The sequence below is a fragment of the Gobio gobio genome (assembly GCF_949357685.1).
Source record: "Gobio gobio genome assembly, chromosome: 14".
NCBI lineage: Eukaryota > Metazoa > Chordata > Actinopteri > Cypriniformes > Gobionidae > Gobio > Gobio gobio.
Window position 1 is genome coordinate 39,249,920 of NC_137107.1, and position 10,927 is coordinate 39,260,846.

Consider the following 10,927-nt stretch of genomic DNA (forward strand, 5'->3'; position numbering starts at 1 on the left):
TCACATTTAAGGGGTTATGGTACAGTATGTTACATGGATCACTTGAATAAAACAGAACTGATCTCTATTTGTTTCATCAAAGTGAATTAGCAATTTTCTTGACATTTTTAAGGGGCAATCTTAAAAATGATAAAGGTTCTTTATTGGAATCTGTGGTTTCATGAAGAACCTTTAACACAAAACCTTTCGAGTGCACAACATGTTTGTTATATTGGAAAAATTAATTAATTCTTTAGATATGTTACATTTTCTTCAAAGCCTAAGAGTTTTTTGGGGAAGTAAAATTGGTTCTTCCACGGAATCGCAGTTTATTGTGAGTGCATTGTGTAGACATACTGCAATATACTAAATGATATGTATGAAAATTGCCCTTTTTAACTCTAAATTGTGTTAAATTACTGGGGTGGACTGAAAATGTATCTTCAGTCTAATTTTTCTTTTTTATTTTCATTTTGCTTATGTTGAACTGTTGTCTGAGTAACTATATATGCTTATAATTCTCTCATCCTATAGCAATACTATTTATGTTTTGTGAGCTGTGCTCAGACAAACGAGGAGAAAATGAACTCCACCACACTTGGAGCTTCCACCAACTCCACAACCCATGCTACATTGCCAGTGGGGAATATGGTAATGTGTATATTAAGCATCGATTTCCTGTTTGGTCTTCCCACACACTCCTATATTATATGGCTCATCATCACAAGAACAGGAAGTGGAGTTGCATCAGAGTTATTCATCCTCAATCTGTCTGTTAATGAGATTGGTAACTGTCTGAATTGTTTTTTTTTTTTTACTGAGGAATTGGATTTCAGTTCTTGAACCATTAGCAATGTTTTTGCAAGGACTTTCCACGACTGGCCGTGCTGTGTTTCAGTGTCTGATCTGTGTTGAGCGTTACCTGGCAGTGGTTCATCCTGTAACCTTTCTGAAGTACAAACCTCTCAGATATAGAGTGATCTGCTGCACTGTGGCCTGGATAATTATACTTGGCTCCTGTGTGGTCTTCCTGATCACATTAATGTTAAATAATATTAATGCAAATACATGGTTCTTCTTGATGCAGTTCCTCATCTTCCTCTCCATCCAGTTGTTCTGCTGTGTGGCTGTTCTCAGAGCTCTGAAGCAGTCAGGACCAGGAGAGAGAAGGAGAGAGAGAGAGGAGGAAAACCATATGAAGAGAAGAGCGTTTTATCTCATTCTAATAACTACTGTGAACATGGTTATCGCATATGTGCCAATTATGATTTCAGGAGTATTTATAATTCTGATGAACCAGTATAATTTGAAATTTTGGGCTCCTGGTTTGGTTTGTCTTGTTCTAGCTAGTTTTGTTCAGCCTGTTCTTTATCTGCACCGCACCGGAAAACTCTCCTGCCTCTGTTCCTGATAAACTGAAAATGACTACACATCGTCTTACTTTTTTAAATTTATTTATTTATTATTAGTGTACAGGGCATTTTTTGTATTATCAGCTGAAGTGTCTCTTTCCTCTTGGTGTTTACTCTGATCCTTACATTGTTAAATTTCAAATGATTTCTTAGATTATCAGTTCATGTTTGCATTAAAAAAAAAACATTGAATTGTCCCGAATTTCTTCACGCATATAGATCTAACTTATTATGAGTGTATTAATTAGATATGGTTATGTTTCATATCAGTGTGTTTGTTTATCCAATAAAACATTGAATCAGTGATCCAGTGTTACCTTTTCTTATTATTTATTTATCTGTCTCTCATTGTAACGAATCCACTGACGAGGCAAGTTGAAGACCCAAGTGCAGTTCTTTATTTATCCAACATAAAGCTTAACATAAATCAAAACATAAAACAAAGACTTGATACGACACAAAGACTTAGCAAAAAGGGGACATAAACAGACTTGCCTGACAACGGGTTACAATGACAATAACAGACAAAGACACATGGCAAACATGAGGGCCAAATACACACAGACTAATGACAAGACAAGTGACACCTGTGAACAGTGATTAAACAATGAACCAATGACAGGACAAGACACAAGATCACATGAGGGCATGGGAGTCACATGAAAATGAAACATGACAAAACCAGGAAACAAGACAGTGAACATGACACACTCAAACAAAATGTGAACATGATCAACTTGAAACATGAACAAGGAACAATGAACATGAACCAACACCAAAACACCCTTTGACAGATCCCCCCTCTATGGGCGGCCCCTGACGCCCAAACATAACCAAAACACCAAAAGTCTAAACACAAAGAGTCTTGGGGGGCGGTCTTGGGGGAGGGATGGTGGGCCTGGCCCGTGCAGGGGCACCGGACCCAGACGTGACCTGGACGGGCCTGGGAGCTTGGGCAGACCTGGACCCTGTGGTGTGGGCAGACCTGGACACTGTGGCGTGGGCGGACCTGGACCCTGTGGCGTGGGCGGACCTGGACCCTGTTGTGTGGGAGGACCTGGACCCTCAGGAGCCGTGGATGGCCATAGAGGATCTGGAGCCGTGGACGGCCATGGCTGATCCGGGGCTGTGGACGGCCATGGCGGCAACAGCTGTTCAACGGGCCATGGCGGCAACGGCAGTTCAACGGGCCATGGTGGCAACGGCAGTTCAGGGGGCCACAGAGGCGTGGCCTTCGTGGCCTCCATGTACCCCTTGCCCCCCCAAAAAAAATGATTGGGTAGGACAGCGGGCTCATGGGCTGGAGCGGGCTCGTGGGCTGGAGCGGGCTCGTGAGCTGGAGCGGGCGCGTGGGCTGGAGCGGGCGCGTGGGCTGGAGCCTGGATGTGGGCTGGAGCCTGGGCAGGGCTAGACCTAAAATCATCCTCTGCCTCCCCCACTGTGAAACTTGAACCACTTAAAAATAAAATAAAATCAATAAACTAGGGTAGAAGGGTGCTCTACTGAGGGCATGAGTTCTGAGAGGTCAGGGTCCAAACCAAAACAAAAACACCTCTTCAGGTGGACCTCATCCCAAGGCAAAAAATCCATGAAAAACAAAAAATCTTTGACATATTCCTCAACGGATCTTCCTGCTTGAGGAGTCAAAATCTTGGAAGCTGCTGGGTCCATTTTTGGTGGTCTGTTATTCTGTAACGAATCCACTGACGAGGCAAGTTGAAGACCCAAGTGCAGTTCTTTATTTATCCAACTTAAAGCTTAACATAAATCAAAACATAAAACAAAGACTTGACACGACACGACACAAAGACTTAGCAAAAACGGGACATAAACAGACTTGCCTGACAACGGGTTACAATGACAATAACAGACGAAGACGAAGCCCTCCAGAACCAGCCCACGAAGCTATGCAACTGGAGAATTCCCGTCTGACAGCGGCTGAGCGGCAGAGGCGGCTGACCCAAAATCTCCGTTTATACCGTGGTCTTCCTGGGCATTACATCTCCGAAAGCCCAGTCCGTCCTCCACATCCCATGGTGAGTGCAATCATTCCTTCCCTCAATAAGATGAAGCCACTCACCACTACTGTAAACCTTACTGCTGCTGGTGTCTCCCTTCCAGTTACTGCCCTCCTCAACTCTGGGTCAGCTGGGAACTTTATCTTGGGCACCCTCTGCCACCAGCTCAAGCTCCGCACGACTGCTACTCCGACCATCTACCAGATCCAGTCGATAACCGGGAAACCCCTCAGTCGGAGGCAGCACTGCATGAAAAGTGGGATTTTCGTCAGTATGTGACACTGTAGATTGCTGTGAAACTTCAGGTTTACGACTGTGTGTAGCACACGTGTCAATTAATATTGCACTTGCAGCTAGTATTAATCATAGGCCAATAGGTTCGACTATGGAGGTGTAATAAAAACAACACTGTTGAATTAAAAGTAAATCTTTAGTGAAATTGAAATTTCTTTTTAAAAGGAAAATAAAATAAAATTAGGAAAATAAAATAAAACTCAATCCATGTCACAATACTTGTTCAATAATAAATCACAGTTACATGAATTTTCAATTAAATTGACTGTAATTTAACAAGTTCACTTGACTCCTTTTGATTTGGGTGCACCCTCTAACTATGAATATCTCCTAGAATAACACACCTTCAATATCAATTACAAACATTCACAATTGTAAAGGTGGACAGTTCACTCAAATATTCAAAAATTAAATCCTTGGTATTGAACACAATGCAAAAATAATGGTTCAGAAGGAAAAAAAGAGTTCAATGAATCACTGAAAAGATTCGTTGAAAGGATCAGTTCAGATGGTTCAATTCAAAAAGTCCAGTTCAAAAAGTTCCGCTGAAAGATTCGTTTCAAAGATTCGAATCAAAGATTCGGTTCAAAGATTCAGTTCAAAGACTCGGTTCAAATAATCAAAAATCCGTAGATTCGCTGAAAATGATTCATCAGTTCACGAGGAAAAATCAAACAGGCAATCAGATCTTTCCTACCCAATTCCTCAGGTGTTTGTTTGAACTCAAATCTCACAGTTCACCATGTTCATCTCACTGGGAAAGGCTCGCCATCTCGAATGAATCGTCACGATCACGCTGAATCGAACAGTTCCAGCGTAGGCAAAAAACCCGACCTGCATGTGCAACAGGCAGTTTTTAGTTCACAACACATTAAATGCACTGCTTCTAGCTTAACAACAGGACATAGTATCACTTGTTACCTTATTTAACATATAACAGTTATATTTCCATTGCAATTCGACAGCTTAGGTAACATTACACTGCTCAACTAACATAAAACGACTCGTTCATCACCATCAACAACAAAATATGAACATTAGGAACTCATATACACACTGTCTTTTAACCATTACATCTCTTTTACCTTGTTAAACATCAGCTCTTATCAGCATTTCATTCTGACAAAGAAATACGTTTTCATTCTCTCTCAATTGAACACATCATTAATCATTTAATCACATTTATGACAGTTTACACATCTCAAAATGTGTACTCACCAAATCCAAAGAAAATTGAACATAAACGTCCCTCTTCTAATCCTCTCTGCACATTTGTAAACTTTTACACAAAGTTATGCTGCTGCTCGTTTCACCAATCGCACAGAAAAGAAAATGGCTTCTCCCATCCAGCAACTAGCGTGGTGGGGCGGGGCCTTCAATGTAAATCTCACGTAATTGGACAATCATTAAGATGTCAATCATCACACTGACATGCATTTCGCTTTGATTTCAGAATTTTTCTTACATGTTTTACTCATTTCTAGTTAGTTTATTATTTTAACATTTCCTTTTTATAAACTTAATTTATTTCTTTATACAGGGTTACATCCTCCCCTCTTGAAGGTAAGCAAGTCTCTTTGCGTTTTGTCCCTTAACTTGACCCTTCAGTTAACTATTGGGCGGTATTGAGTCAGCATTTGGCAAATCAGCAAGACTCATTGAATTAACCACTGCTTCGCTCAATGACTGGAACAAATTTTGGACTACTGAGGTAAGGGGATTACCCAACTGTGGGTAATGGAATTTCTTTGGAGGTTTTGGGACCCTGTTTGATCGTCTTTGGTTGACATTTACACTTGATCTTGCATTTACATTAACCTCTTGTTCCGTTCTCTCTTCCAGATCCTGATGATCAATGGACATATCAATTTCCTCCTCATCACCAGTTGGATCGTGTGATGGTAAGTATCCTCCTTCAACTTCAATTCCTGTTGGCATAGTTTCTTTTACTTCCGGATCTGTAGGTTCATTCATTTCCGTTAACCCTCTCGAACTTTCAACCAGTGGAAGAACGTTAGCTGGACTGCTCACACTCTGAGGTAATTCGGTTTCATGAGGTAAGTCCTTTCCTTTTCCATCAGCCACTTTTGATTTTTCAACATCATATGCATAGGTAATCCTTGTTTCTCCAGCAGGAATTCTACTGAATATGCAAATTTCATCCTCTGAATCCGATTGTTCCTCATTCAACAGTTCCTTCTTCCTTTGGCTTCGTGTCTTAGGCTTGGAGATGTTTTCTGGATCAGGAACACTTTCCTCAGAAGTAGTAAGGAACCCACAAGGCAATAGTAGATCCCTGTGCAACACTCGCACAGGAACATCCTTATCCTGTGGATGAACTTTATAAACTGGCAGGTCTCCGACTCGCTCCGCTACTATATGAATAGTAGGCTCCCACTTGTCTGCAAGTTTATGTTTTCCCCTGATTCGGACGTTTCTCACTAAGACCTTGTCTCCGACTTCAAGAGTTGATTCCTTCACTCGTCTGTCGAATCTGTCCTTATTCCTTAATGCAGACTTTGAAGCGTTTTGAGTGGCAATTCGGTAACTCTCCTCAAGTCGGGCTTTGAGACTTTGGACATATTTGGAATGCGACTCATGGACAGGTTTTTCTACAGGCAGCCCAAAGGCCAAATCCACCGGCAGTCTGGGTTGCCTCCCAAACATGAGCTCATAAGGCGTGAATCCAGTTACCTCATTTTTTGTGCAATTGTAGGCATGTACTAATGGTTTTACAAAGTCATGCCAATGTGACTTATCCTGCTCCTTTAAGGTACCCAACATGTTTAGAAGCGTCCTATTGAAGCGCTCTACAGGATTACCGCGAGGATGATAGGGAGTTGTCCGCACTTTATGAATTTTTGCCATCTCGCAAAGCTCTCTGATTAGTTTAGATTCAAAGTCGGCTCCTTGATCACTTAATATCCTCTCAGGAAAACCATAGTGGACAATGAATCCGTCCCAAAGGCACTTAGCCACAGTTCTGGCTTTCTGGTTGTTGGTGGGTATTGCAACTGCATATTTGGTGTAATGATCCGTCATAACGAGTACATTCTGGACATTACTTCGGTCTGGTTCAATGGAAAGAAAGTCTATACAGAGCAACTCTAGGGGTCGTGTAACCAGGATGTTGACCAGGGGTGCGGACTTCTCCGGCACAGCTTTCCGCTTAACGCACCGTTCACAGGTCTTGACCTTCCTCTCAACATCAACACTCATTTTTGGCCAATAGAAGCGAGAACGTACAAGGTTGAGGGTGCGATCCACTCCCATGTGGCCCATTTGATCATGCAGGCTCTCCAGCACTATAGCACGGAACTTTACAGGTAACACCAATTGGTAAGTTGTTTTGTCATCCAACTGCCGTCGTCTGTATAGAATTCCATCTCTTAATTCCAAGCGGTTCCACTCCCTCAGCAACAAAGGAATGTCTGGACATTCATATCTCACCGCACGACACGGCAATTTACCTTCTTCCAAATGACTGATGACTTGGTTCAGGATAACATCTGCCCTTTGTTCATGCTGTAAATCTATACCATTTAAACTAGGTAATGCAGATTCACACTCAGTCAATTCTTGATCAAAACAACCAGGAATAGCATCCTGCTCCATTGCCAGGGACTCCACTAGAGCAACAGGGTTTCCATACTCTTGTTGTACGATGTGTTTATCACATACAGCTTGAACAACAGCACAGTCCATGACTACACCTTTATCTCCACCCAGATGCTTGGCAGCGAATTGCTGTATCCGTTCCTGTTCCTTTTGTGACACCATATCATTGATCAGCTCGCCATGGGGACGTCTTGATAATCCATCGGCATCTTGGTTTTGCTTTCCTGATCTATAGGTCAGATCAAAAGAGAATGTGGCTAATGCTGACAGCCAACGATAACTTATGGCATCAAGCTTCGCAGAGGTTAAGATGTAAGTAAGAGGATTACTGTCAGTTATGACAGTGAAGTGATTGCCATACAAATAGTCAGAGAATTTCTCAGCTACTGCCCACTTTAAAGCAAGAAACTCCAACTTGTGGGCGGGGTATCGTGACTCACTTCTAGAAAGACCTCTACTGGCGAAAGCTATGACCTTTTTCTCTCCATCTTGCTCCTGATATAATGCAGCGCCAAGACCTGTTGTGCTTGCGTCTGTGTGGAGGATGTAGGGTAAGGTTGGGTCTGCAAAACCAAGGACAGGAGCACTGGTAAGTTTGGAGATTATTGCGTTGAATGCTTCATCACAAGCCGTTGTCCATCGACTCCCAAATGACTCTTTTGGGTTAAAATAATTTCCCTTCAACTCTTTGTTCAAGGTCTTACGATTCAGTGGGGCATAACCACCAGTTAAGTCATTTAAGGGTTTCGCTATCTTGGAATAATCACGGATGAACCGTCGATAGTATCCCGAAAATCCCAGGAATGATCTCAGCTCTTTTAGGTTCTTTGGTTTTGGCCAGGTTTTAAGTGCACTGATCTTTTCGGGGTCTGTCTGTACTCCTGTCTCCGATATTATGTGGCCTAGGTAACGGACTGAAGTTTGGAAAAACTTGCATTTTTCTGGGGATAATTTCAACCCATACTCTCTTAATCTTGTCAGTACTTTTAGAAGCCGTTCTTCATGCTCCTCAAGGGTCTGGGAAAACACTATTAAATCGTCAAGGAACACCAGGACCTCCGTAAGATGTAGATCGTCCATACACTTTTCCATTAATCGTTGGAATGTACTTGGAGCGTTGGTAATTCCTTGAGGCATCCGATTAAATTCCCAAAATCCTAAGGGACAAGAGAAAGCGGTTTTGTACTTATCAGACTCCTCCATCTCTATCTGGTAATAACCAGACTTCAAGTCCAGGACTGAGAACCATCGTGAACCCGTCAAGGCAGAAAAAGACTCTTCAAGGTTCGGCAAAGCATAGGAGTCCTTCACAGTTTGTGAATTCAGTTTTCTGTAATCCACACACAGTCTAACGTCACCATTCTTCTTGCGTACGACTACGATTGGGGACGCAAAAGGAGACTCAGATTCCCGGATCACTCCAGACTCTTTTAGCTCTTGCAAGTGCCGTCGAACAGCAGCCAGATCGTGAGGATGGATAGGACGGGCTCTTTGTTTGAAAGGGGCTTCTTCAGAAAGCTTGATGTGATGCTTAACTTTGGATGTTCGACCGAAATCAAGGTCATGTTGAGCGAACACATCAGACATATCACTGAGCTTCTTACTGATCCTATCCTTCCAACCTTGGGGCAATGAAGAGTCCCCAAAGTCAAAAGTAATCGCTTCATTGGAACAGCTCTGACCAGCAGGTACAGATCCCACCTCACATTCTTGAGGGATGACACTTTCGATGGCATGCACTTCAGCAACCACAGCATTTGGCTGCAGTACTACATCCCGATGTGACTCATTCCACAGCTGAACAGTCAACTTTTGCGGCGCAAACGTTGGCACTTGAACTACACCACTTTGGAAAAGAACACCCCCAGGGAGTGAGGAATTTGTTGGGGGCTCCAGAAGAACAGATTCTTGAGCAGGTAAGCAGTTCACATAGGTCTTTCCACAGAGAGCAACTTTCTGCTGTGCTGGGATGACTACGGGCTCCTTGCTTTGTAGTCTCACCAGTCCAAGGCATCCATTGACATTCTGTTTATGCCGTAATTCCAGAGTTTTCAGGACCGCACTGTAGCCGTATCGCGGAGAATGTTGTTCAAGGATATTCATTTCAGGACATTCAGCGTACAAGGAATCAAGAGTGTTAGTCCCGATCAAGACTTGAGACTGTTTTCCAGTGTTGAAATCAGGAACCACTAGTGCAAGTGTGGAAATTTCAACCTCAGCTCCTACCATGTCTTCTGGAAAAGTAATTGGAATTTCGACATATCCTTTATATGGAACTGGCTGACCGTTTGCACCACTGACCTCAAGAAGATGATTCAGGGGCTTGATGGAATGATTAGTCAAGCAAGCTTGGTAGAAGGACAAAGGAACTGTAGTCACCTGCGACCCCGTGTCAAGTAAGCAATGACATTCGGTTCCTGAGATTTTGACTTGCGCTGTACACTTGGATCCGACCAGACGTTGAATATGGGATTTGTGGTGTGGGCCTGAGTTTTTTCTGATGGGACAACCTTTAGGTTCACCAGCTCCAGTTTGTCCCACAACTGGAACTGTTAGGCGTTTAAAGAAGTTGCACCAACATGGCTGTTTTCTCTATCCCACTCTTGCCGTTTCAAACGCAGTTCATTTCTTTTCTTTTCAACTAGCCTGGGGTTTGGAGAATTTTCACAGGTTACAGAAATGTGGCCATCTTCACCACATCTGAAACAGTACCCAGGGCGTGGTCTGGATTTCGTGACAGGATCACCGTTTGACTTGAACGGCTGTCTGGCGACAAACTCAGGAGTGGTAAGGGATGGTGATGTCTTATGCTTGGGTTTGACTGTTTTTCTGGGCTTTGGGAGAGTCAATGAAGTTAACTGTTCCTTTAACTCAGCAATTTGCTTCTTCAAGTCAGCGGTCTCAGACAACAACTTTGACTCATGAGGGGATTTGCTTGCAATGGCAGTATCTTGGCTGTAAGCATGAGCAGATCTAGGCTGCAGATGAGCAGGCTGTGTTTTCTGCTTGGAAGAACCAATATGGCTTCTCATACGTAACAATTTCTGTGCACTCTTGTCTTCTCTGGTTCTAAGGGAACGTAATAAGTCTTGGAACTCAAGAGGGTCATCTCTACGAGTCTCGAGACTCAGTTCAGAAATAAGGATGTCATCCCAGCAGCCTCTGCAAAACTGCCGTAGAAGATGATGGTTGGCTTCAGACGATTTAATTCCACCTCCTCTGACTGCCTTGCTCAGAGCAACTTGAAGCCTTTGGAGAAAGCTAGATGCTTTCTCGCCATCATTCTGAAATGTGTTCATGAATTTTGAGAACAACTCATCACCATCTTCAATTGCACCATAAGCTGAATCAAGCATATTAAGGTAAGCTCTGGGAGAAGCACGAGGGCCTAGTGACTTGACGATATCAGTGGCAGGAGATAAGAGACTCTCCATAATTCTCCTTACTCTTTGTAAGTCAGACACAGAAGGGTCATCACAGAGTAATTCAACATTACATCGCCAAGTGTCGTAATCTGATTCATTGCTGGGCGGGGGAATTCTCCCTGAGAAAGGGTGGAGCCTAACAACAGCAGTTGATGGAATTGCTGCAGCGACTTCACTCTTA

General features: G+C 43.0%; 1 pseudogene across 1 annotated transcript; it reads left to right on the plus strand.

Moving 5' to 3' along the window:
• The first annotated feature begins 561 nt into the window (after positions 1-561).
• On the plus strand, positions 562-1,390 carry LOC307137116 (hydroxycarboxylic acid receptor 2-like; annotated as a pseudogene). The gene has a single exon. The product of its transcript is annotated as a hydroxycarboxylic acid receptor 2-like (transcript).
• Positions 1,391-10,927: the final 9,537 nt, after the last annotated feature.